The sequence below is a fragment of the Corvus cornix genome, chromosome 4, assembly GCF_000738735.6.
Source record: "Corvus cornix cornix isolate S_Up_H32 chromosome 4, ASM73873v5, whole genome shotgun sequence".
NCBI classification, from domain to species: Eukaryota; Metazoa; Chordata; class Aves; order Passeriformes; family Corvidae; genus Corvus; species Corvus cornix.
In genome coordinates this window covers 28,825,366-28,853,140 of record NC_046334.1, presented here as the reverse complement: position 1 = coordinate 28,853,140, position 27,775 = coordinate 28,825,366, and the positions used below count along the sequence as shown (strand labels likewise).

Here is a 27,775-nt window from a genome sequence, read left to right as displayed (position 1 = left end):
ATATGAATCCTTCATGCAAAAAAAAGCATTAAACCTAAGGATCAAGTTAGTGCCCTCCATTGATGTATCTTTACCTTGATTTCACTTGTGTTCAATCTATTGATTGCATCTACTTTCTACCCAGAGGCTTATTATATTAAATATAGCATGCCATTCCCTTGTACTCTATACATAAACAAGATTTACAATTAAAAAGAAATGTTTTATGACAAACACTGACCATATGAAATTCACTTGAAGTTAATGGATACTCACCAGGGAGAAAAGAGACAGGTGGGGTTTTTTTCCAGCTTAGGTAACTAGAAAAAAAACATTCCCAAGACAAACATTAAAATTTGTATCTGTATAGATGAACAAAAATCTTTTTGTAAACTAGTTGCAATGATGTTAAGAGATCTGTTTTTATTTCTATTCTGTATAATAGAAAAGAAATTCACAGCCTGACAGGGTACCAAATCTAATGTAAAATCCCCATTCTGGCATCAAATCCTGATTTCATCACTTTAATGGAGCCTCAGTAACTTAAATGACTTCAACAGAACCTTAAATTGTTTTCACACCTCTCTCTTAGTTTCTTTGATCACACTTCTGTCAGTTGTATTATGAGAACTGGTGAAGTATGCTCCGTGTAAATTCAGACTTGGCCTTTTGTACAGATTTATAATTGGAGATGAACATTCCAGAGTGATATAAATAGCCATCACAACCTAATTGAGGACAGCCTCAGTGTAAAGGACTGAGAGATAAGAATGAGACTACACAGAGATCCTCAAACTTATGATTTAAAAACTAATTAATACAATTTATTTTGAAAGAAAGAAGAGAGTGATAAGAAAGAAAAACCTCTTCTGAAATGATTTCAACTATTGCAGCTGAGAGAACTCTGTCACCCAGATGTAACAAATGGGGTTCTACAGTCAGGAGAGGAATTCAGTAAACAGGAGGAAGGTGTCACTTGGCCAATTAAATCAGCCAAAACTGTAAAATCTCAAAGGTCATGCCCAAGATAAAGACAGCACTAGGATAATTAATTAAAAATTTGAGAATTGATTTCCTCAAAGAAGCAAAAAGTGAAGAAAAGACAAGAAAGAAATTACAATCAGTAGACAAAGATGTACAAAGTTTTAGGGAAGAGAAAAAAAGAGGACACATTAAATGTAAAATGCAGACATAAATTGATAGAAATTAAGAAAACCCCAAAGAGTTCTAGAAATGCACAATGACTTTGTAAGAGAGATTAATGATTTAATTCTTTGACATTAAAGCCTTATCTGGACTGAGGATGGTACACTCATGGAATTAATCTGTGGGTAAATGAAAACTTAGTTATTTTGAAAGACAGAACACTTGGTGGATGAGAATTTAATTCCAGCTCCTCGCAAGTAAAATTCAGACTCAGAAAGGGAGAAATTCCTCATAACCATTAAGGATTATACACTTCGTCGTTGCTATTTGTGTGGAAAGTGATGACACTAAGATGAAATGTTGGGATGCAGAAGTGTGAGACTGGAGGATTTGATCTAATAGATTTCCAAAGGGAGCTTTTTAAAAATGACCATTATTTTTTAAATTAAAACTAGCTTGGTTAGTTCTCTGCATCTTTAATGACTTTTAAGATATTCTAAACTATTTGTACTTGTGAGGAAGAGGAAAAGATGCAGTGTGACATTTTATGTGCTGGTGCTGTAAATGTTCACTAGTTCCATATACAAACATCAATCTGGTACAGCTAATCAGGATGTTTGGGTGTTGAACTCTGGCAGCAACCAGTGGATGAACTCTGAAGATCTACAATCACTGCTTTTCTTTTAAGGGTCTGACAAGTAGGTTTTTAAATATTTGAATGAGATTTTTAGGACAATCAAAGTGACTACAGAAAGAAATCACATGCACTGAGAGCACTCTGAGATTATGGGATAAATTCAGCCCTGGGAATCCTAGGGGAAGCCAACACTATAATTGCCAAGAGAGAACTCTATGTAAACTCAGGAGGTAATGCTGAGAATGCTAAGCACAACAATGAGGAGACACAAAACAAGAGTAGTTTAAAGACAATTGTACCACATCTTTTCTGTGTCAATAAAAAAAATTTGCACTGTTTTCAGTAAGTCATGATCAAAATTTACTGGAAGAAATGCTCCAGGACAAGATTTGCAAGGAGAAGGAGAGATCTTGACTGTAGGCATAAAAAGAAATATTACTAGTATTTACTACACCTAGTCTTAGATTCTATAGAATCTCCTAGAATTTCCTGTTCAAAATAAATCCTACATAGAGCTAGTTGAAGCAATTGCTACTGAAGGTACCACACATCTGCAAGACATGCATTAAACTCCAACATCTTTTGTAAGATGAAGCAAAGAACTGAGCATTATCATAACTCAAAGGTAATTTCAACTTCTTAATTACATCAGCTCAATTGAGTCAACAAAATTGTAATAGTTTGAGAAGGGAAACAGAAGCCTGGCAAATGAGAAAATGTTTTTCTCAGTTTTACGATTTTCAGTGTTTCTATCAGAACAAACAAAAGGTAACGTGTCTCTAGCCAGACAAAAATGCAGGAGAATATCCCAGCACATTTTTCCATACCTGACCTACACACTGCACTACATCTTCCTGAAGTTAAGCATCAACCATAGATACTTCAGAGATTTTCTTTCAGACAGAACATTCCCAACAGTCAGCAAATGCACCATACTGGTATAAGTGGGAGGTGGACTTTTCTAGTATGGACTCCCATTAAAATTTTCTCGTGAGGTATGTGCCTGAGCTTCACTGAGTGCTTATATGTCAATGGAGATAAAAAGTTCCTATTTCTTGTAGAAAAACAGCTGATCCTAAAGGTCTCTAACAAGGGGAACAAGTTGTCACATTCCATAAATGCACCATTCTGACATGTGGGCAAACCTATTGACTGAAGATGCAAAAACCTAAGATTCTGCGTTCATTTTCACTGAAAAGGTCAACTGTGAGTTCTTTTTTTTCAAGAACAGTAGGTGCTTCTGGAGTTTTCTTTCTCCCTTAATAAACCTTATGGAGGAAGAAGTAAAGGTCAGGAGCACCGGTGTAGGAAAGACTACTGCAGCAATCTAAAAAAGAGCACTGAAGAATGGGCATGAGAGTAGCCTCAGAATATGTAAATGCTCTTCCTCTGCTCCCAGTTCCTCAGAGGCTGCACAAAAGGCACTGGGCTTACCCTGATTTAGGAGGATGGACTAGATAACCTCTTAACCTTCAGCCCTATTATTTTCCATGAATCAGCAGAAAGAGAAACTCCCTCGGTTCTTGAGGTTCCAAACTCCCATTTTTCTTTTCAGGTGTCTAAATTATATAAACACATGAATCTTATCACTAGACACAAACCAGACCCAACATAATTACAATGCACATCAGTTATCGGTAGATTCTTGGTCCTGCCCCTACTGACTTTCTTAGGAGTGCAAACATATAAAATATACAATGCAAATCTTGTCATACACACAAAAATTTAGGAATAATCACTGTGGTGGTTCTGCTTGTTGGATTTGATCATCAGTAATTTTGTCAATTTTTGTCATCAAGGAAAGCCCATTTTGTTAATACATTACCAATGTGAGCTAGGATGCTTTCAAGGTATCTAACAACTACTGCAAGTGTCTAAAATACCATTTATTTCATGCCAACTTCATCTTTATTCATCAAACAGTACCCTATAATTACACATATTCAGAGACTTTAATAAATAGATTTTTACTGCCACAGCGATCTTCACCATAAAAAAAGATGTCTAGCTGTCAGGCTGGCAAGACTTTCTTTCCTTACAACTGTTTTTATTGCATTTTGAAAATGAGATTGTAGGACAGCAAAGACAGGTGAAACGGATTCTTGCTCAACACATACTGAACATAAGGGTTTGCTCCATTTTTCCTGACATTACTTAGCTTTCTTCAGGCTGCATTGTGTGATCTTTTATGAAAGTCACTTTGTGACCATTTCTGGCAGTCACAAATTAGTCTCTGCTGTTTGGTGATGCAAGACAACCTGCTAGTTCCTTGGAGAAGCAAACCAGCAGCACCACAAATGATAAACTTCCCAAAGTCAAACATGTTTCTTGTTTCAGCCTTGTCAGACAAGCTACAGAGATCTTTAACTTCAATTATTTGTAACTGCCTGGAAGTCAGCATAAGCTGTCCATATGGGAAGCTTGACAAAGCTGTCAATAATGCCTGTTTCACTGCAAATCTATGCCAAAGAACTTTCTGCTTGTATAAAATTAGACAATGATTTTCATTTTTCATTTTAGTTCCCTTCTCAGTATTTTAGGAAGAAAGGAATGGGCCTACCATTAGGTAAAAATGTAAGTCGAGGATGTATGCATGAGGAAAGCACAGACAGCAATGAACTGGCATGCATAACATAGTATCCATTACTGAGCCCCTGGGCATGTATTTGACTGAAGCTACTTTCAGTCAGCTTGCACATTTTTGCACACAATTTATAGTTGAAAGTATGTGTTGCTAGTTTGGGAGTTTAGGCAGGTTAAGTCTGGCATCTGATTTTCAATAACATGTAGGAAACACTGGAATAATTTACACTCCCATAGCACCACTATACACTCAGAGTAGCACAATTTAAACAGTAAAATGTATGAGTTTGCATCTGGGATGCTGCATTAATTTATTGTATATCTCTGCAGTTTATTTCTGAAGTAAAACCCAGGCTCTCTTGAAATCAATAAGAATTTTACCACCTGCTTCAGCACAGCCCAGACTTTATCCTTACAATGTGGGCTTGCACAGCAGAGGGAAAGAGACAAAAAAGACATCCATAGCATTTTTTGTTTCATGCTCTTGGCTGAAATCGTCAGAACTTGAAGAAGGAGCCTCTCTTAGACAATACTAATTTTTAAATTTTAATTTTTAAATTCAGGAGGTCTAGTTTGGTCGCCTATGGCTTTGGCTACAAAGGGAGATCCTCTGCGGCTCAAGGAACTCCAGCAGCATAGGAAAAGCATTGCCCTCCTGGCAGCAGCTGCTGCAAGGGCCCCTTCAGGCTGTGAAGAGCTCAGCACACACTACCAAAAGAGGGAAAAAGGAGGTATTGCCAGACCAGACCGTTCATCCCAGGCATCTGCAAGCCTGGAAGTGGCAGGCTGTGGAGCTTTCCAAGCGGGCCTGTTTCTCACAGCCCAGATTTGGCACCAACTGAGTGTTGTTCCTTGGCAGTGTCCATACTGATTAAGATCACTGAAGCAAACAGGGAAAACAGCCCTCTCATCCCTGAAAGCAGTTTCTGCTCTGCTAGGGTTAAGCAATGCAGAGAAGATGGATCTCATGTAGTTTCCTTTGGGAATTACCAACACAGCTGCCTGAGTCCTGTGCCTCATTGTGATTTCTCACCAACACACAACTAGTGTAAATGATGTGGAAATGCTCCTCCCCATGCAATTACAGCCCTTTTAATTACCATGATACAAGCACTTCCACACAGAAAGCACTGGAAAAGCTGCTATTACTCAGAAATTTCCCCAAGGAAAAGTCAGCCATGAAAACGAAACCATTTACAAATTTTGTCCAGAATGCTAGGTGTTTTCCTCCTGGGACATCTCACATCCACTTAAGACTATAGAACAGAGGTAGTTATTCTAACTAGACTATTTTACATTGAGAAGCTTGTGATCCATGTGCTGGTTATCCAGAGCAGGCACAGGCACATGCTGTGCTGAGCCACACTGTGCTACACATATTGCTTGGCCTTCTGGATTGTGCTGTGCTCTACATATGCCTTAAACCTAAACTCGACTAGTTAATCACAATGGAAAAGCTTGATGGTTACTATCACTTGGCACCAGTGATGATGCCACAACATGTCCTTGTCTTTATCTTGAAAGGAAGCAGCTTATTTTACTTCTAAGAAAGTCCTATCAAAACTTGAAGACTTCCATGCCAGTGAATCTCACCCCTGATGGGAAGTCCGCACAGTGTGCCATGCCCTGACCATAGGTCAGTCTGGAGCCACATTTGTCTCGAGGTTCCCAGCGTCAGCAAGGACACTAGATTTTATAACTTGCTATCACATTTGAACGAGCACTCCTGGTGCAAGACAATGTAGAGAAGGAATTGTGACATCTTTATTTTCTCCTATTACCTAAATACTCCTGGAGGCATATTAGGGTAGCTAATTAATGTTAATCAGCAGAAGCAAGGATGGGAGGATTTAACCCTAAACACTGCAAAATAGCTGACTTTCCAAACTGTTTTTTTTTCTTTACATCACAATTCCATCTGCTTCTTTGAAAACTCATATGCTTACATCCAACCAGCCAATAATCCCACCCTGCACTTTGAGAGCCAAAGTTACTGGGTAACAGGTACTCAGGTTGCTCATAGTTCACTGAGATCAGGTTTGATACCAAAGCTTTTCATGGAGTCAGATTGCAGGCTGCAACTGCGAGAGCTATCCTCTTCTGAAATACATCCCACTCAATTTAGCAATGATACAGAAAGAAATACAATGTGAGAATTATAAACTCCTAGTTAATCCCAAACTTGTGTGGGATTTGCCACTCCGGTTGGATCTCTGTAAGTCTATGAGGCCTGATCAGATTCATCCAAGGGTATGCAAAGAGCAGGCTGATGTCATCACAAGACCTCTCTCAATGATTTTTGAAGAGTCTTAGGAATCTGGACAGGTCCTAGCAGACTGGAACCTGGCAGACATTTTCCCAATTTTCAAGAAGGCCAAGGTGGATGGCCCTCGAAACTACAGGCCTGTCAGTCTCATTTCAGTGACTGGTAAAATTATGGAGAATATTCTGGGAGGTACTGAAGGGACAGGCACTGATCTCTTTTGCCTGGTGACCAGTGACAGGACCCAAGGGAATGGCCTGAAGCTGTGTCAGGGGAGGTTTAAATTGGATATTAGGAAAAAGGGATTCACCCAGAGGGGGACTGGGCACTGGAACAGATTCCCCAGGGAAGTAGTCACACCACTGGGTCTGACAGAGTTCAAGAAGCTTTTAGAAATGCTGTCATACAAGGTGTGATTTTTGGGGTTGTCCTGTGCAGGGCCAGGAGCTGACTCGATGACTCTTCTATCTCAGGATATTCTATAATACTTCATGATTCTATGACAGATGCCTTTGCTTGCTGAGTAGCACAGACAGAATCCTCTGTGTTCGTTGAAGTTGCCACTTGCAATGTGGAGGAGAAATGGCTGTGAGCTCATAATAAGAAGGGAAAAATCAGAGAAAAATACATCAGCACATGCAAAATTAGCAGCATTAGTGCACACAGTAAACATATATTTTAGAATCATAAAATATTCTAAGTTAGAAGGTACCAACTTGACTTCCTGGAAATCTGATGTCAGCCCTAGTTGCAGCTCACTTTAGTATGCTGCATTTAAAATGCTTCCCTTGTATTTGTAAAGGTTGTCTGAGTCCCCAGTTCAGAAAAGACCCTGAAATATCTTGAGGAGAGAAGTTCTTGATTCCTCAGCCCAGCAGCTGAAATTCAGGCATTTGTAAATGAGTTCCTGTGTTGTGCCATCCCTCCAGTCCCTGCAGGCTGTGATCTGGGGAGCTGGCAGGATACTGCAGCTGGCAGAGCTCCTGCTCCCTGAGCATGGGAGTGAGCAAGGCACACACTGTCAGCTTCAACACCTGCTAACTGGGAACAGAGCTCAGAGCAGTGATGCAATATCCATCCTATCACTTGCAAAAATACCCACATCTATATCCACGATAAAGCTGAAGTCATGGGTTTCTTATAGTCAGTTTTCTGGTGACAGCTAATGTTGCTTATCATCCCTGTACACCTCGTGCCCTGAAAGTTCTCTGAACAGCAGTGGATGTGAACGGCAAATTCTCTACTGCAAATGCACTGTGAATAACTTGCTGAAGACCTTATTAAAGAATATTACCTGTGATGAGAGAGGTACCAATTTGGAGAAATCTGCTTTGCCATAATGGGTTCTCAGAGCTGCTTTAATGGAGAGTCTAAGATTACTCCTTTAAAACATATAGAGTTTATTACTACCTGGCTTTTATTTATGCTTTTGGCATAGAAGTTCTAATGCACAAACTGTAAGAAATCCTATTTTTGTCCAAAAAGAGCCTGAGCAACAGTGAACTCTTCTCAGCAAATAGGCCCATACACCACTCCTGACTATAAAAACAGCCATGAACAGCAAGCAGTTGGCCATAGTTTATTCTTCAATAGATTGTATCTGGGAACAAATGGCTTTTCAAAAAGCAGGAGTTTCAGGAAGCTTAAAAGTCTTTTAAAGCAGGATTTTCTATTTTCCATCTTAAACACAGCACTGCATTCCTGCTCAAAATCTTGTTAGCACAGCTGAGAAAACATGCTTGATAAAAAGGCATAACCCATCAACTCTAAAGATGGGATCAGGTCTTAGCATACGGAACTGAATTAAGAAAAAAAGCTTCCAAAAATATTTGTGGGAGACACTGACTTTCTGTTTCTAATCTTCTTTCAAGGCTTATCATGAATCTCTTCTTTCTTGCTTATTTGCATGTCTTTCAGTAATTACCTCTTTCCATTATTTAGTTTATTGCTAAGCTCCATATTATTTGATATAATTTCCCCCTATTATTCGATATAATTTCCTCTTATTATTCACCTAGCTTTTATTCTTTATTTCCACCTTGTGCCTGCATTTTTAAATGTCCTTAGGATTCCTTGAGGGTTTATTCTTCCAGGCTGCTCACACCCTGAAATGTTAGACCTGACAGTTCAATGTGCCTGTGATCATTCTTCGCTGAGACAAGATGTCTTTTCTTATCTTCCCAGCTTCCCCACAGATGCAGAACATCGTGTGTCTTTCCTTATTCCCCTTCAGAGAAGAGGCAAAACAGGGTGCTTTTTTTCTTTTTTTTTGAAAGAGGGAGAGAGAGCGAACAGGTACTGTTCATGTTTCTTCAGCTACCTCTCCTTCTCCTGAAGTGATGAGCATCTCAGCAGGCCCCAAATCCTTGCCATTTCCCTTGTAGTCTCTACTGCTGGTAAATCTTCCCGTTTCAGCACTGAGGAAAGAAACACTTCTGTTCACAGATGGTCAGAGAAAAAAAAAAAAAACAAACCACAGTAGGATTAAATCTACTGCTTCTTAATTATTTTAAGATTTGAGCAGTTGGTGCTGCAAGAAATCAGCCACATGACCTCTTGCGTCCAAAAGAGCCTCTTGCTTCCAAAAGAGTTTCCACTTGAGTGCTGAGCACAACTTCATCTTCAAGTAGGAGTCTGACTTGTCAGGTTTCAGAGGAATAAAATACTTTAAAAGTCTCCTTTCTACCTCCTAGACTGTCAGGTAACAGCATTTTGCAGAGGTAGGTGCAGAAACAAGCAAAAGAAGCAGCCATTGAGTGGCTTTGTACTGCGCCATTGTGAAAGAACAAACAGCTTTTTTCGAACGGACTTCCCGATCTGTGAGTCTCTCTCGCCACACACAGACACACATGAGAAATGCCTGTAGGCTGCCATCACTCCTGGTAACACAAGGCAAATGTATTTATGCTTGCGCTGTTGGACAGTGTGTTATGCAACGTGACACCATACACATGCCTGGGAGAAGAGTTTAGAGCAAGGAACATTTTGCTATTGAAACTTGTTTCAGTTGAAATGGCAGAGCAGAGAGATCAGCAGAGCAGTGCAGTTGGATGTAGCTGCAGAGATTACTTGTGACCCCTGTGACTGGTCAATCAGGCAAATTCCTGAAGCACTCAGTGTGGGACAGCCACCACATCTCCTGCAATGCCTAGCAGGAAGCATTTTGTTACAGTGACAGTGCAACTCTTCTGGTATAACATTCTCCCCCAGTGCTTCAATGAAATACATCACTGGCTGCTTTTACATAAAGAGATGTGTTCTCTCCCACCTTGCCTTCTACTTAATTTCCCCACTAATATCAACCTGGAGACTTCTTATTCATAGGTGCTTATATTCCAGGTCCAGAAGAAGTCTTAAAGCTAAAACTTTATGTCCAAGATTAAACTACCGAGATGAAAGTAACCAGTCCAAAAGTCCTATGTAGCATCTCAAACCAAAAGTCAGTAGGTAACTTCAAAAGACCAAGAACTGAAAACATTATTGTGGTGGGAAAGGGCAGGAAAAGTTAAAAGTGGAAGAAGAGCTCAGGGCCCAGGCCAGCAAATACATATTCTTACTTTAAAGTCATTCCCACCTTAGGCATACTGAGATATATGTTACTTAATACAGTGTCATGAGGATGGATGCACACCTAACTCCTTCCAAACTCTTTGCTTCCTGTTGCTAAGTGGTTACTTGTTATTAAAGACAAACAAAACACATTAGCAGTATTTGCAATGCAATACAGTCATGATCTGTTAAGTGAGGTGGGGTTCTGGAATGTTCTGCTGGACCCCTGACGCTTTGCTGTACCTTTCATAATGTCACAACTGCCTACTTGCAGACAGAGAGCACTGAGGAAAAGGATGATCCATGACCTTGTCTCACATCAGCTGCTTTCTATCTAGCACAATGTAGGCCTTCTCTTACTTGAGAACTCCTGGTATTCCTGGAGAAAATTGAACCAGAAATAGTTATAATTCTGAAAATCTCCAGACTTCAGGGCTGCTTTTGCTGGATTCAGAACACCGGGGTTAAGGCAGACCTAGCAGGGGAATGAAACCATCTGTGTATTGACTGAAGAGTGTATTTTACATCATCTCTGAAATTAAGGATTATGAAACTGACAGGAGAGGGAAATCCATGGTGTTAAAAATAGGATATTCATTAACGTTTGAAAAGCAAAAAAATATCTAAGCTCATGATTTCCCCTCTTCATCTGTAATTCCTATTGTTTATAGACTATTTTAATTAATTTTTTAAAATCTTGCAACCTTATGAACATAGCTGAATCTAAAGTCAGTCTTTGGAGAGTTTACTAGCACCTAAATGCTTCTGAATCTCAAGAGACTTCCAGATTAAACACTTCATCTATGTCACCATATTTTTATTTTCCTGGAAGTGGGGCTGATATTTTTTCCCTGTGATAGATACCAACAATTATCTTTGAGAGAAAGATTGTTCTGTGGTTAAAAGCGTGGCCCAGGACTCTGGAAACCTACATTTCCATTTGTATTCTGCTCTACTACAGGTGATCCTTATGATGTTGGGCTATTCATTTGATCATTCCTTGGCCCATTTTCCCTTCTCTAAACTGAAGAAAAGAATATTTCCATGCTTCATGGAAGAGTTATGAGCATAAATTAATTCATATTTATGAGGTACTAAAGGGATACTGATGAGTACCATTAAAAGGCTGACTTACAAATAAAACCGTCTCTGTGTTCTGCATTTCCCCTGATATAGCTGTTTTTCTTTACTTCTTAAAGCAAGGACTTTTTTTTTCAGAGTAGTATTTTTTACTTGTGACATTTCTTGACTTTACTTTGGAACAATAAGTACTTGTACATTGCAGTTCCAGCAATTATTTTTATGCATGATATGCTATATATGAAACTTCCAGTGTCCTTTATAGCTAAATAGAGTAGAATAGTTTCTTTTAAGATTTCTTTTTAAAGCCTGTGAAAAAGCACCAGACTTGCAGCTGACAAGGCAGAAGCATAGCACCTTTACACAAAAAGCAGAGGGAGGATAGGAAGCAGAGAGAAGAGCATCTTTTGTGATTATCATTCCATCCTCGGGAGGGCTGACTCATGGGTGAAACTGCAGAATAAAACCCAGTATGTATAAACTCTGCTTTCTTACTCCATCTGCACAGTAGAGGTTTGCAAGGTGTCACCCAAGATGTGACATTTATTTTTGGTGACAACCAAAAAATAAATCAGGCTGAAGTCTCTCAAAAGAAAGCAGAGGAGACTATTTTTCTGTTCTTGATAAGTAAGCTTGAACCACTTTGTTGGCATAAAACCCAGGAAACATTTAGCAGAATTTATCCCTGCTGAGAATTTAAATACCAGCTTTGCAAAGGAAATAATGTGTACAAGTTAAGTTTCTTTTGTTGACTGAATGTACTTATTTCTCTAAATATATTTATGAAGACACACAAGCATTATGTAGAAATGAACCACGCAACACTATTCTAAAATTCACACAGGAAATAAAAGCTTTCAAAACATGCAGGGAAAGAAATCCTTTGACTACTATAAAAAGCAGTTTTAAAAGCTTGAGAAAAGAAAGCAGTTCAAAATCTTTTCCTATGCTTGAGCAGTATTAGGAATAATAGGAAGCAGTGTGACACCATTCCGACAAGAAGACTGTTTAAGTAAGCTCCTAGTCAGGGGAATTCAGTCAGCCCTCCAATTACCCTTCCCTCTGAAAGTCATTGAGCTGCATGAAAAAGAGCCATAGAAGAAGGAAGCATTTTAAGCCACATAGTGCCACTTGCAGGTCAAACAGTCCACGACAGCTACATAAGGCAAGGATAGAAGCACACAAATCCATAGCTGTGTAATACAAGCTTCAGCGTGAGATTTGGTAGAGGCACTCTGGAAGAATTTACTTGACATCCTCGAGAGAGAGCAAGTTTGAACAAAGTTAGCTTTGTCACCACGGAAGAAGTTCTTAGCATGTATCTGAGAGTAACTGGGTTGCATGTCCAGGTGACTGGCAGCACAGCAGGATGTCCTGGTTTTCCCAACACAGATGTAGCTGTACAGAAACATCAGCATGTTGAGTAAATGCTCTTGGATGACAGAAACAACCAACGACACAGCATGTGGTCAGCCTGGGACTGTACCACGGTGAGTCCTGGCCTTGGGGAAAGGCACATGTACTTTTAAACCATCTTAATCACTCCTCAGGGTTTCTCTGGCTCTTGGTGCCAGTCCATGCTGCCTTGTAACAGGTCTACACTGCACTGGCAGCAGCATTCCCTCTGGGGTGGCTCTGTTGCATCCTGTTCTTCCCCTTTGCTGAGGGAGAAGTGTAGATTTGATCATTTAGATTTCTGTCTGCCACGAGCTACTTTTCTGTAAAAAAAAGATGTCTGTGAGGCTACTCAGGCCAAGGGCTTGACTCCTCACCTGGAGAAAAAAAGAGCAGTTCAGGCTTTAGAATTCTCCAGACATCATGTACAGAGGAATCAAGGGAGAACCAACAGTCAGGAGGGAAAGGAGGGCAGTAGATCTGCCATTTCCTGCACAATACGGTTCCTGGAGCCTCAGAAGCAGGCAGAAGGGCTGGAAGGCAGCACAGCCATGGTGACACTAGTTCAGTGTGTTCCACTTGGCACGTTCCCCAGGCTGAGGTCCAGCAGAATTCCACCTCAGGTGGCACTTTAAAGCTGCTGGCTGCATTTGAGCAGCAGCACAGCCCGCCGCCCCCCCAGGGCTCCTATGCTCTGCAAGGTTTGAAAAACGAAATACAGGAATGTTGGCCTCTGGGTCTACATCCCAATTTGTATTTGAAGGGAAGGGGATTCAGAGACTTTCTGTTGAGTTTGGAGGAGGCAGGGAGTGGAGAAAAATGAGTTCAACACATATGTAAGGGGTGGCCTTCATCTCGCAACAGAGATACATTCCTGCTGACATTTAAAATTAGTAACTTGTCAATGGTGCCTGAATTATACCCTAAATATCATATTCTGGCACATCCATATTGCGCCTGCATGAGATCATCACTATAATATCCTAGCCACAACTTGGGCTGATATAAAAAGTCGAAGTTGTAAGAAGTGAGAGACTGTAAATATACTAATTACTTTCAATCAGTAGGGTGATAGAGCACTTCAGCAAAAGAAGACAGCCTGGGATTTGTGCTTTGGCTCATATGCTGCTGGACTCTGACCCACTCAGAGAAGTGGGAAAGAGAATTTTTGGATCTTGAAAAGTCAACAGAACCTTCTTGGTTTTGGTTTTTAGGTGCAAGGTCAGTTCATTGAATTGTTTCTATGAAGTATTATGAGTAGATGAGAAGCTGGGAAGATTAAATAACGGTATTCACTAAATTAAGTGGAAATAAGAAAAATGCTGTGGAATTAATGCAACATACTCCTTGAAGTAAAACTTAATTGGTCTATTTTAGTAGTAGATTATAAACATTTCACTCATTGACAGAGAGAAAATAATCATAGAACCTAAGCTCAAAATCATTACTTACTATTTTCAGATCTTTATATTTTTGCAATCTTTGTAATCAAGTATTTTGTTTTAAGCATTCTAGAGCAGTTATAAATATACATATTCTATAAATTTGTATAGGATTCTCCATGACAAATTTTGATAGAAATTTGCTAACTTACAACGAGTTAAAATTCTGCTGAAAAGGTCTGAACCTAAATTATTAAAAAAAGAAAATGTGCTACATGTATATGCATACAGCATTAACTTGGGGACTCAAAGCATTGTGTATCTCCAAATTTACTTTGTTTGTTTATTATGACTGTAGCACAGTATTTAAATGTCAAATTTTGGCAAGTCTATATTAGAACAAGTACAGCAGCATTCTAGGAAAACTAACAGTGTATTAACATTGTATATTTGGGCTCTCCATCATTTTCTACCACTGGACTTTCCAGAACAAACACAAACTTGATGTCTAATTGGAATAAATGTATTAAATTATTTTTTTAAAAGTCTTGCAAGAGCCTCTTCAGGCTAATTCTTGTAGTTCAGTTTCTTTTTGTAATTACAGAGTGCATTCTTTTCATTCTGCATCCAGCAGGACAAGACGACTCATTTGCAGCCAGTGCCCCACTGCTTCTTTCTTTGGACTGACAGGGAACCAAGTCCTCTGATTTCTTCTCCTGTGCAGTTAGCACAAGAGCACAGGCCAAAGACTGAGTCTCTCTGCACCAAACCAGCTGACAGCTGGCATGGCCAGCTCCAACCCAGATGTACCACATCCATCTGGACTTCTTCTGACTTCTGAAGAGCCCTTTGTGTACAGCTCCACCATGCTCCTCCAGGTTTGAGATTATGGTCCCTCAAAGCCAGCTTTGGACCAATGCTGCTTCATTTGATCTCTGTTGAGGCTCAGCTAATATGCCTAACAGGACCTGAGCTACTCTGCACAGGTTTGCATCTCATTTATCAGTCAGGGGTTTAACAACTGCAATGGAGAGCTGAGTGTCCTGGTACTAAATCTGGTCAGGTACTCAGCACCTCCTCTCTCAGACACTGTTTTTGAGGCCCCAAATATTTAGCTCCTTAAGGAACAGGACAATGTCCCATTTATTTTGTTCCTCTAGTTTTAAATCCTGTATTAAGGCTGTACTTGTTACCTGGCCAGCCAAATAAGACCGTGACTATTATAAGTCAACGGCTCAGAAGCCTGGGGTCTAATACTTCATATAAATTCTGGCACCACTCAATTTCCTCAACAACATGTTCTCAGAGTTAACTGAAATTCCAAGGGGAAAAAAGCATTTCCATATATTAATGGGGTACGGAAAATGCTGGTTCTGCCTTTGACAAAGTTTTAAACAGATGTATAATTCTTCTCATTAACAAACTGAAAAGGTATGCATTTTCTGTCACAGATGCAAATGTAACATTTGTATGGATCAGTAAATACTTTTCCACTGCAATGTAAATAGGCTTGACAGCTTGAATCTGCCACAAATCTCAGTGATAATTATGCAAATGTCATACAATACCAAAGGAAAACAGTTTCTTAAATATTCATGTAGGAATATTTGTGCTTATAGCAAGATACATAATATTCAAAGTGTACTGACCAAAAAATATCTGTGACAGCTCTATTGTGCATGAACAGTAAGGAATACTCAGTGCCATCCTTCATACTTGTGGTCACAATAATTATTACAAATCCTTCTTGCTAATCTGCCTCCAGGGGTATGGATGTGTAGTCCACCCACAAGAGATCCAACAGCTAAGTATGCACTGCCACATAGACTGCCAGAATATGCCACTATGTCACCACCACTGTATGCCACAGAGGGCTGCTTGAGGACATGCTTGCTGTCATAACCTGAAGGAAGAGGCATTATCTGTGACAAAAGCATCTTTCTTTTACTGGGCCTTTCAGAGTTCTCGGAAAAATTCTCACCTCATTTGTATGTCTGCAGATTAGCAGCAATTACTATCTTCAAGGGAATTCCATATATAAAGTTTCACTTTGGAGGGTGATGAAATCCACTCAGTCCAGTATTAGAATTGTAACATTTTTGCTATTGTAACAGTAGGCCTTCAGACTCACTCTCTTAGAAGTTTGTATCTTACATGACCACCAGGTCTAGACTGGTATTGGGCACAGCATTAACCACTTCTGCCTCTGCACTATTGGGAAACCCAGTGTCTTCAACTGGCAATATCTGGGGATACACAAGAACTCTGCTCAGTCCTTTGTGACACAGGACCCTTGGCAAAATGGATTCCTGGCATTTCGACAATTAAAAAAGTATCTTCTTGACAATGCACCATCAGTTGTTGGCTCCCCTTTGGTGTTCAAAGGGCCTGGATCTTTCCCAGCAAGGTCACAGTGCTGCCTATTTCAATGAGATCTCAGTATGAGTCCATCTGGAATACCTACTAAAGATATGGAAGCCTAGGAGGTGCTAATAACCCCTTTGAAGATAAGGAGAGTATTTTTCTCTGAGGTCTGTGGAAACACATGCAAAAATATACCTGTAATTCCTTTTCTGACCCTTTCACACCACTATGATCAGGATTCCAGGTTTTAAGATTAACCCATGATGGACGATAAGAAGGCTGGCCTCTACACCAGGCCATGACCACAAAGAAAGTGGCTATAAAATGAGTGATGTGAATGAAACTTGTGCAAGCCCTTGGACTGCAAAATCAGTGATTGGTAAGAAGAAAGTGGATTGAAAAAGAAATAGACCCTTGCCTCAGAATATTTCCTGCAATCTTCCTCTTTTATCTAAATTGGTCTTCACCAGTGGAAATTGGTTAAAGGTTGTCACACTAGGGGAAGAGTAATAAAGTAGCATATAAATGGTATAATCTTTATTGCATTCATCCTGTTAATGATTATCTCCCTGCCAGCTGATGTCAGCAGCAAATTACAGTACAGATGAAATCTCTAATTTCTGATCTGATCTCACCATTCCCTCTTTATTTCATAGTGTTACAATAGTACAGGCTATACCTGAGACGAACTTCCTGCACTTCTGTTAAAGTTTTTATATCTGTGTTTAAATTTTGAAAGACTAACCTGTGTTACCAATAATAATGATCTTTAACACAAGGATATATAAGAAATGGGATATACTCTGACCAAATTAAACATCAATGCATCCTTTCAGCCTAGAATACATCTTGGTTTAGACAGTACAGAAAAATTGACTTGATGCTATGAGTATATATCTTTCCTCCTACCATACAGAAAATATTCTTCTGCATCTCCAAATATCTCTGTACTTATTGTGCTGTAAGAGTGTCTAAAGAATCTAACAATAAGCCTTAGCATGGCAACAACTGTACAAATTCAAAGCTCTGCCTCCAGAAGGTCTTCTCGCTACCCATTTGGATTCAGGGTTAACATTTCCCTCAGCTGGTCTAGTGTAAGAGGGAGGGTAGTGTTCAAGAGGAACATAAAGTACAGACAAGGGCAATAGGTTATTTTGATCTCTTGAGGAAGCCCCTGTTTCACCTTTTCCAAAGGAGCACATTCAGTGCTACTCCACAGCCATTCTAATAATCAGCAAGTCAGGTTTGTTGGCAAGAAGGAAAAATCCCCTGTACCTCTGTGGCATTCACCTCTATTCAGAGATCCTCCTCCCCTCTGGATAGTGACCTGCACCAGCAAAGAGTCTCCTCAGCCCCTTCTCAGCCACACAAACAAACTCAGTACTCATCTTCTGCTGTTCAGATTGTCAGCGAAGCACACAATTCAACTCTTAGGCAGGCAGCAAAGGTCAAATAAGGACCCTCAGGATCATGCAGGATCTGTTTTCCTCTTCTTCCCTCAGCTACTGCATTTGGGTGTTAGAAATCACAGCCCCCAGAGAGCTCCTTTAAAAGAAATGATCCATGTAGTCCTTTCTTCCCACATGTAGCAAGAGCCTAACAATTCCCTCCTCTCCAGGTCATGTTGTTAACACAGTGTGTGCAGTATAGTTCCCCAAAAGGTGTCCCCCACACATAGAATTCAACAGGTCTTACTGTACCTGTGGAGCCTTTTTTCCTGTGGCCCTGAAGTCTTAACATACTCTAGAGATTTAAAAGTGTTCTTCTCCACAGAAGAGATGTCTCTAGTTATGTGGTGTACTCACAGAAGCTCTGCAGTAGTTATGTCTTCCACATGCTTTCAACATCCTCACAACTTCCCAGGCTCCCTGATGAGACATACCCTGTGAGCAGCGCTCGGCCAATCCAGACATTTCTGCAGCCCAACAGAAATTGTGGTGTGAATTTACACACTTTTCAGCTTCACTGATAGGAAAAGCAGAGTTGGTACCAAAGCTGGGAAGTCAGTTTCTCAGCTGCTGTATCCAACTCTTTGTACTTTCCTACAGAATCAAAGCCAAACCACACTTCATGGCGATTTCTAGATCTACAAAGATCACAAGGCTACAAAGAGGGAATCCTGAATTCTTATTTTCACTCTGACACATCTCTCCTGGCTGCATTGTTATGCCATAATCAAGTAGTTAATTTGAAACATATTACTGTTTTAACTAATACACCATGTGTAATAATAATAATAATAAAAATAACAAATACAGCAACGTTAACTAATAGAGCATATTAGGCAGGTGACTCTGACCACCACACTATTCAGAACTGGCTTGAGTGTCCCTATGCAGCTGTGTCCAACCCACCACAAATTATCACTAAAGTGGGAGTGCTAGGTTCCCAAGTCACAGTGTCATTAGGGAGCTGAATCCTTTTGCAATGTTGTTCCATATATACAATAACCATGCTATAACTATCATATATTTTTCAAACAGTTTAACTAAGTAATTTGCGTATCATGTCTTTTACTATCCTTGCTTTTTGTTATCTTTGGTGTGTATCTCATCTATAATTTAGATCTTGGCAGGTGCTGCCTGGCTAAAGGTACTTTGAGTTTCTTAAGTGAATCTCTTGCTAAGCACATTCTTATTTGCAATTTTTTACCTTCCTTGTTTTGAAGCCATTGCTGCTGATCATAATAATTTTGGCAAAGCTTCTCTTCTTATTCTTCCTCAAAGAAAGTCCTCCTCGTTCAAGACCTCATAGCACTGTTAGAAATGTTGAGTCTCACCTGATTTGCCATGCCATGCTATAACACACACTAGCCATTTCAATACTTTGCAAGACACAAAAGCCCTTTTTTCACCTCTATGTCAGCTCCTGAGTGCATTATCTGGCCTTTAAGGCCCTGACCAGCCTCACCTCAGATCCCCATCCATCCCTACCTGCTGGGGCCTTTTTAGGGTCAGGTTGGGTTTTTCCCTTACTCCCTTTTTCAAGCTCTGTCATAGTCTATGCTTGGCCAAGGACTCTCAAACTCTGGACTGACTTCCCAGCTAGACGCTAGCCCTGCCTCACCACTGTTAGCACCCATGTGGTATCCTGGTGCTCTGTCAGGAATCTCCCTTTTAAGGGTGAGGACTTTCCTCAAGGGATGGTAAGTTTTTGGTCCTATAACCAGGAAGTCTGTGACTTTCATTGTGAGGAATGACAGCTTCTTCCTTGACACCAAAGCCAGCCTACACTGAAGACCAAAACTGTAGCAAAGGAAATAACTAGGGTTTGAGAAAAAACTGCTAGTCCTGCAGTGAGCTAAATATCTGTTCTGTGGCCATGCAAAGTTTTGCAAATCTTCCATTAGAGATGGAGTAGGGACAGAGATTTCAATCTTAAATCTAAGATGCTTCCAGGATGAAGAAATGTTTCCAGGAATAGTTAACATGTAGTCAAACTCCAAGGCTATGCTCTGTTTTATTGTACAATATAACATTTTTTTGCCTTGTCTTCAGTTGACACTACTTAAGAATTTGGAGCTGTCATTGGCTCGCTTGTTTTTAAGTACCTTGCATAAAAGTATCTAGTCTCAGCACAAGTTTTCATCTTCTGAGCTGTAAGATGCCAGTAGTGGTGTGACATCTCATGATGCTGCCACATACATACTACGGAAAGACATAGTAATTCAAAAGTCACATCGCTGCACCAATTTTACAAATGGCTCAAAGGATGTTGACTCCTCTGTTTATAATGTTAATGGGAGCTCTTATACCCTTCTTTTTGACAGAAAGTTATCCATTGAAGGATATTGGGATGAGGTTAAATACTAATCCAGTAACCTTCTCGTCACGGAAACGGAAGTCTTGTAATATCTGTCTTGCACCCAGGCATAGTAAGAACAGGAGAATATCTTATGGGAGCACTGGATTTGATTTTTTGTTAAGAGATTACGGCATTCAGGTCTCCTGAATTGTGAATGTTTTTCTAATAACTGTCAATATACTTATGGCAAACTCATTCTTTTTGCACTGAAACTTGCAGAATACGAAAAATAAGCATGGTTCTAATCACCATTAGCATGACTTTAGAAAAAAATGGCATGTCAAGTCATTTCATTATTTCTTTAAAGCAGCGCAAGACATGTTGCTTCTATGAAATGTAAATTGCCTTGTTCATGGCACTCTTTCCTTCTGCTCATTGCTCAGACTATATTTTCATTCAGTGTCCTCTTATCTGGTCAATATGAACATGAGTCTTTCTTGATTTGACATCCTTCCTCTCCCAGTAGAAAATTAATCTACTTATGATATTTCTGATTTGCTAATCCAGAGGAACAGCACGCTTTGCCAGCTTGGAACCCAGCATTTCATGCCAGGGCAAGCTGTACTACCTCCTGTGTTGTCTGATATAAAAAGCCTGCAGGCTCTTCCTATTAACTGCTCCCTAACGAATGAGAGCTTAATCACTGTACTGCTCACCAGTCAGAAACTGCCACTAAAGACAATACTTTAGCCCTGGGCATGGTCAAAGACTTCTAAGCATCCCCACTAAACAACTCGCTTCTGCAAGTGCTCCCTCCTGAAAGCTCATGCAAGAAGCACTAACACTGCCTACTGGAAAACACACAAAAAATGACAAAATTAAGACCTTGACAATAAGTACTGTACAGGTATATTGTTGGCCAGGACTCAGAGATTGAACAAAGGCAGCCATGGCATAACAGAATTGAGGAAAACTGCTTCAGATGACATAAGAAAGCAACTGAGTAAGTTGCTCGCTCTCACTGCTTTGTAAAAATGATCACAACAGGAACAGTGTCAGCAAAGTGTGAACTGGAACCTCACAGTCCTATGCTAGGAAGTGCAGCACTTCTCTTAGATAGCACCAGAATAAGTACTGAGGCTCTGAACAGCTAAACTTTGGGTGCCTATATATTGTCTTGTAAATTGCCACAGCCCGTGGCGTAAATCAAATCTCTCCTGATGGGAGTTTTTAAAGTCCTTGCCAGGAGTTAGTTCGAGAGACAAACAGAGACTTTCAGCCTTCACTGCTGCTAGATAGTTGTTTATTAAGTCTTATCAGAGAAACAGAGTCACTAGCATCACCCAGACACAGCAAAGAGCAGAGAATGCAGGAGAAAGCCCAATTATCAAGATTTACACAGCCTTTTAAAGATAATTTAACCAATGGTTACTAAAAACGTACATTATTTTTACTTTTCCACCAATTATTCAGTAACACAGCCAGGAACTGCGAAATTTTTTGTCCAATCATCCCAAATTACTTTTACTGCAGAATATGGAGTAGTAGAAGAAGAAGAAGGTTTGGAGAACAACAACAATCCTCCATTTTGATGTTTTTTGCTCTTACCTATTTACTACAAAGAGAAGCCCAAAACCTGTAAATTTTTCACCCTGTGACAATCTTACATAGTAGTCTATCACCTAATTCACACCACTGTATTTTCTAGTTCTTGTCTGATAGCTGGCAATTTTTTCCATGGATGAAGGTCAAAACAGTGTTGTTCAGGGGGGTAAAAACCCTTCAAAACAGGCAGAGAAATATTCTCTACATTCTGGGTTCCTACAGTAAATGATTCCTGTGTACATCAGGTTTTTGAGAATTTTAATAGAATACGTTCCTTCTTCATTACAGCAAAATAACTTGCAGATATCAAGCACAAGCAATGGCGCAGTTCAAGTTATGTAGTAATGAAATGTTGGAGTCTGGCTCTAAAAACAGCTAGGTAAAAAGAAGTACCATAGTTCACTTCATAAAAAGTACATATGGGAACGAGAATGACTGAGTGCACCTAAAGTATTAGCACGATTAAACACCTAAATTCAGAATGGGATGGCAGGGAAACATTATAATTCTGCTGTTTATAGGAGAACATGAGTTACAGGAGAGGTCACATAGATGCAGTAAGAGCCTGTCCTTTTAGCCTGTTGGGGTTTTTTTTGGAAAAAAGAACTCCTGAAGGATGTACCTAAAACACAAAAGTTATCAGGCACGTGCTGGGCAATCTCCCAAACAAAACAGCATTTGAAACTTGGGGCCTCGTTCCTACAACTTCGAGATTATTTAGCTGAAGGTCACTTTTCAAAATCTTTCTGTGGTAATAAATTCATATCAGTCTATTTTTTATACTAGCTCATTTTTCCGTATGTGAAATGCTCTAATTGCTCTAATGCTCTTTCTGTGCAATTCGACAACCATTAAAGCCACTCCTGATGAAAGAATAAAGTCCAACTAGATGTAATATGATAGAACCATTTCTAGCATTTCAGAAGGTACTGCTGAATCCTGAGTAAACTATTAACCTGTTTAACTGGAAAACTAATTGCAATAGCATAGTACAGGGATCCCTCTGAAAATGAACACCCAGTTTCCATCCAAGCAATGTGCTGCACTTAGAGCCAACAGCTGTGGCTACCTATACTCAAAATACTTCAAATCTATCAGCCCAAGTCTAAAACAGGACAGTACCTTGCCACTCTATGCGTACCAGACCCACTGATTAGGGTTCCCTCACTGCCACCTTCATACAGCTGCAGACTCATCTGTTCTGTACTTCTGGGCACGAGAACAGGAGAGTTAAATCCAGATGTCCTCAGGGCAACATGGACAGGAGGGAGCACAGACTGGCTTTTCCACTCCAGTCTCAGTGACTGGCCAACAGTAGAGTGGATTATCTTCACAGTGAAGCTAGTGTGAAGAAAGAAAAACAATACTAAATCAGGAGGAAATAATTTTATTCTCCACACCTGTTCTTCATTGGTATGAAAGTGAAACATCTGTTCCTATTTATAAATGAGCAATGAAGCTGCCACAGAGTAAGACAATGGAAGCTTGTCCTCATGAGATAGCAAAAGTACCTTTTCAAGATAGGCAGCTCAGGAAAGCAGCATGCTTTCCACATTCTGGAACAGGAAGGTAAATCATAATCTGATATAAAAATCCCTCAGAGCCGTATTTCCAACACTGCTGGGTTACTTAACTCACAACTTTTGGAATTCCATTACATAAGTTGTCAAAATAATCACACAGCTCTGGGGACAGGCGTAAACACAGGTCTGGTCCTGGCTGCTCTTACATTGATGGGAGATGGACACAAGAGGCTACACATGGAAGAGGAGATTGAATCAGAGGTGTTATACATCTGTCATTGAGTCATGAGGGTGCCAAAAATAAACTAAACAAAGCCAACCAGATTTCTTCATTAACTGCCCAACCAGGGAAATATTTTTAGATACATCCATTCTCCACAGCATAAATACAGAAATCTTAGTCATCACGCCTCACCTTAGAAAGCAAGTTCCTTTAGCCATCACCTCCTTTGACCACTCTCTTCCCAGCGCTTTTATTCAGAGCAGTTGAGGCCATTTCCTCTGCTCCCTGGTCATTGCCTGGCTTCACCTCTTTCTTTCTGGGTGAGGTCGTAAATCCCAGCAGATCAAGGGATTTAGAACTGTATTTAAGAGACTAGCTCATGCTGTTCCCAGGCGGACAGCGGCTTTAGTGATTTGCTGAATAAAAGCACTTTCTTTCCCTTGCTACAATGATTTCTGACACTACTAAAGCTGTGAACCTGTGCTGGAAAACACCTGAGAAGGTGAATTTTATAAATTTTCTCCTGATAAAAGGCACTGAAGTGTGAGGGGCTTTACTGACCACAAAAGAGAAATCCAAATGCTTTGAGAAGACATCATATTTAGTGTTGCAGAAGCAACTCAGAGACAGTAGAAACGATGGTCTGTCTGAATTGAGCTAGTTCCCTTGACTAGCAAAGAGTATGACCAGACTATCCCTTACTGGGACAGACAGGAGCCCATTTAGCTACTCAGAGGGGCTGAGATATAGGGCTGAATGTGGGATCAGCACTGCTTGGAAGAACCACTCTAATCCCTGCTACACTGGGTGCTCTGCCCTGGGTGAGGCTGTGGGATTAGTGCTAAATTTTATTTTCTAGAGGAATGACAGAGCCCTGCATTTACACTCATCAGATAAAAGGCGCTAGGCCACAGAGAGAATCTGCTTGGACACCACTGCTGGTCACGTGCATGAACTGGAGCAACATAACAACTCCCTTTTTCTTCAGGACTTTTTCAGTATATTTCAGGAGACAAAAAGTCCTGAGTCTTACTACACTGCAGGAAAGGGCTGGCACAAGGTGAATGCAGACACCTAGCTCAGTGTGGCAATGGCAATGATCCAAATGATCAGAGGAGCATAACCAGAATATTTCTGTTAAAATGAGGCTGCAAGCCTGCAAGCCTAGATCTAGTCAAGGGTTTAACACAAGGTTTAATTTTGTAGGATGCCAGGAGTGAAGAGCTGCAGCACATAATACATACAAGCTTTCAGGATAACCCTGAAAAGCATGTACTGATTTTTCTTTCTACTACTTACATTTTCTCGTAAATTAAATTACAATTTTACTGGTTTGGTGGTTGGATGTTTTGGTTTTGGTTGGGGTTTTTTTTTGGTTTTGTTTGGTTTTTTGTTTGTTGGGGGTGGGGTTATTATTTAATTTTTTTCCTGGAGATTCAGTGCTGAATTGGATGCTTGAGTTCACTAGGAAGCACTTGAAAAACTGGGCTGCTTGTTAAAATGGTTCATGTGAATCTGGGAGTCTCAGATGAGTGTGTGCCAAAATAGTGCCACAGGACAATAGGGAACAGCTTGTGCAGCATGTTAAACTCCAGTGAGTCTGCCTGAAGGCAAGGCTCTCCAGTACTAAATGTGCAGCTGTCTCTTACAGGAAGATAAGAAAACCAAACTCCATCTTGGCAAAGCAGAAAAAGGCCTTTCTATTTCTCTGTCTTGAACATTTGGAGGTTTTTACCTGGTATAGATAAAACGGCACTACCAAAATGTTCCACGTAGTCAGAAGCATTCCTTTGTAATCTAGGTGAAATATCCCCAGAATATCAGCAATTCAGATACCTGTCCTGCACTGGAACAATGGACAATTGGAAAATTAAGAAGGAAGGACTGGGGGATGGAAACAGAGTTCACTGTGCTTTTACATTAACAACTTTGTTACAAAGACAGTACAAAGACAGTTTTGTTTTGAGCCACTCCATATCTTGTGATTAGCTTTAGTTTCTTTTCCTGTTTTTCTCTCCTGTGGTCCATGTGTGAAGATTTGAACATCTTCGTCAATAACAGAGATATTACAGACCAAGTTACATGGAAGGAAGAGGGTGGCGTAGCTTTAGAAAGAAAACAGCTGACCCTCTGGCTAGAGTAGACAGACTCAGATCTTGTACAGAGATGCTCTTATAGTCAACTTGATGTACAAATTTTTATATAAAATTAAGAAAATTGTTGCAGTTTTGTCTCTGAGCTAGCTTTCTGTTGACGTGTGCCACTGTAGTAGTGTATCTTCCTTAAAAAACTTATTTCCATTCTAAAAGTCATATTGAACTTAAAGGTGTGAGAAGGATTTCAATAGATTGCACTTTGCTTTATTGTTATCCTAAGTATGTGCTTCAGAAACAACCTTCTAATCTTGGAAAAGTATGATATGGACATTGTAAAACTATGCTGAACAATTTGTCCTTTGACTTTTAATCTTTAGACTGATTCATCAGTATTGAAAAACATTTTTGACTGCATAGATACGAGTTCTGATAATTCAGTTGGGGATTGCTTTGACTGAGAGTCCAGTGCTCTTCTCGGCTGAACAGACATTTTAATTTAATTTAAAATAACTTCATTTGAAGTTGTGTCATTATGAGAAGAAAGGCAACAGAATGAGAGCCTGTCGTATAATATGAATTATGTGTAATCCAAATGACGTATGTTGGATTACAAATAATCACGGTGAATAGCACATACCTACCTGCCCACATGGCTCTGCTGATATAAGTGTCCTTACACTTCATTTCATACTCCCCCTTTCATTTTTTAGTGCTCTACTCTTCTGTATCTAAAACCAGCAGATACAGTCTCTGGGCAAGGGCCAAGCCTCTGCTCTGTCTAAAACCATTAGGCTGCTCTTGAATGTACATAAATAAATAGGAAAAAGTTCTGTGAGGAAGAAGCATCAAACATTCTATGTCTAAACATTGCCTTTAGATCTAGTAATATCTAGAGGCATGCAATTCTATGCTCTACTTCTTGGTCTCTCTGCAGTGAATAGAAATGGTATTATTGACTTCAGAAAGAACCAGAAATACCCTAAAAACAGCATATACAAACTATGGTATGTGTTTGTAAAAGACGTTAGGATAGAGGCTGAAGAGTTGGCTTTTCTATTCATATATATCATGGATATTAATCATGGATAGATATTCATAATTCATACTATTTCGTTGTGTAATTTCTGTTTCTTGGTATTTTTGTGGTTTGTTTTGCCAGAAGCTCTTGGAAGGAATTTCTCTATAGTAAAGGTAGGTTCCTCTTAAAGTCTATAATAGAGATTTGAGGAAAAGAAAAATAAAAAAGTGAATTAAAGTAAGAAAGGAAAGAAGGCCCTGCAGGAAATACCTGGCTGTAAAATATCCCATCCTGTAGTTTATCCTGTAAAACACCAGTATTTAAACTTCTCCATGGACAGCAGAGGCAGCAATCCTACAAAATTAAAAGTGAATTGGTGCATATGATCCAATCTCATTTGGCATCTGACTATCAGTGGAGAAAGTCTTGGACAAGAGGTTAAAACCTTGAATAGAATCCAGATAGCCCAAGACACTATTTGGTTATTTTCCCAATGGTAAGCCTCCTTGGCTCCATTTGGTGTTGGATATAAAGGATGCAACTCCGCATTTGGTTTTAGAAGGAAGATGAAATGTTGCAGCTATGAAATACTCAACATCTGTAAGATCTCAAATTCCTGTGTTTCTTTGATTTTGCTTCTACTACTTTTTCTTCAGTGCAATCTTTACCAAGGGCTAATTTTTGCTGGTCTGTTCATTTATGTCCTTGGCAACTTTTCTGCTGCACACAAGCTCAAGTTATATACCTGAAGAGTAAAGATGTCCTCATCTTTGTGTGGGAACACCTATTATTTTGAATGCTGCTGGTCATATTAAAAATTAATTTAGATATGAGGACTTTCTGTTGGCCAAAAAAATGTACTCCCAGATCAGCTTGGGTTTGCTAAAATAGAAAAGAATACTATCCTTTCTGTGTGAAAGCATTTGGCTGATTCTTGCTCTGAAGCACTGCTTTTTTCCTTTAAAAGCAGGGGGAAGTTCAGAGGCAAAAAAGTAAAAATGAGGCACTAGTCAGGCCAGTAAGAGTGTCTGCTCAGCCTGCAGTGAAGGACACGACTCCCAAATGATATCAAATAAATACTGTTCATTTCACAGCCCTCTTCCTAATGTGACACCTCTTTCAAGCAAATGTGCTATCTGGTACTCCCAGTGCATACACCTCACCACCCCTCACATACACCCCTGCTTG

General features: G+C 39.9%; 1 long non-coding RNA gene across 1 annotated transcript; it reads right to left on the bottom strand.

Moving 5' to 3' along the window:
* Positions 1–192: 192 nt before the first annotated feature.
* On the bottom strand, positions 193–23,768 carry LOC120409869. The gene is made up of 3 exons (XR_005601706.1): positions 23,666–23,768; positions 22,850–23,068; positions 193–299 (listed from the first exon to the last, which is right to left on the bottom strand). It is a non-coding gene; the product is annotated as an uncharacterized LOC120409869 (long non-coding RNA).
* Positions 23,769–27,775: the final 4,007 nt, after the last annotated feature.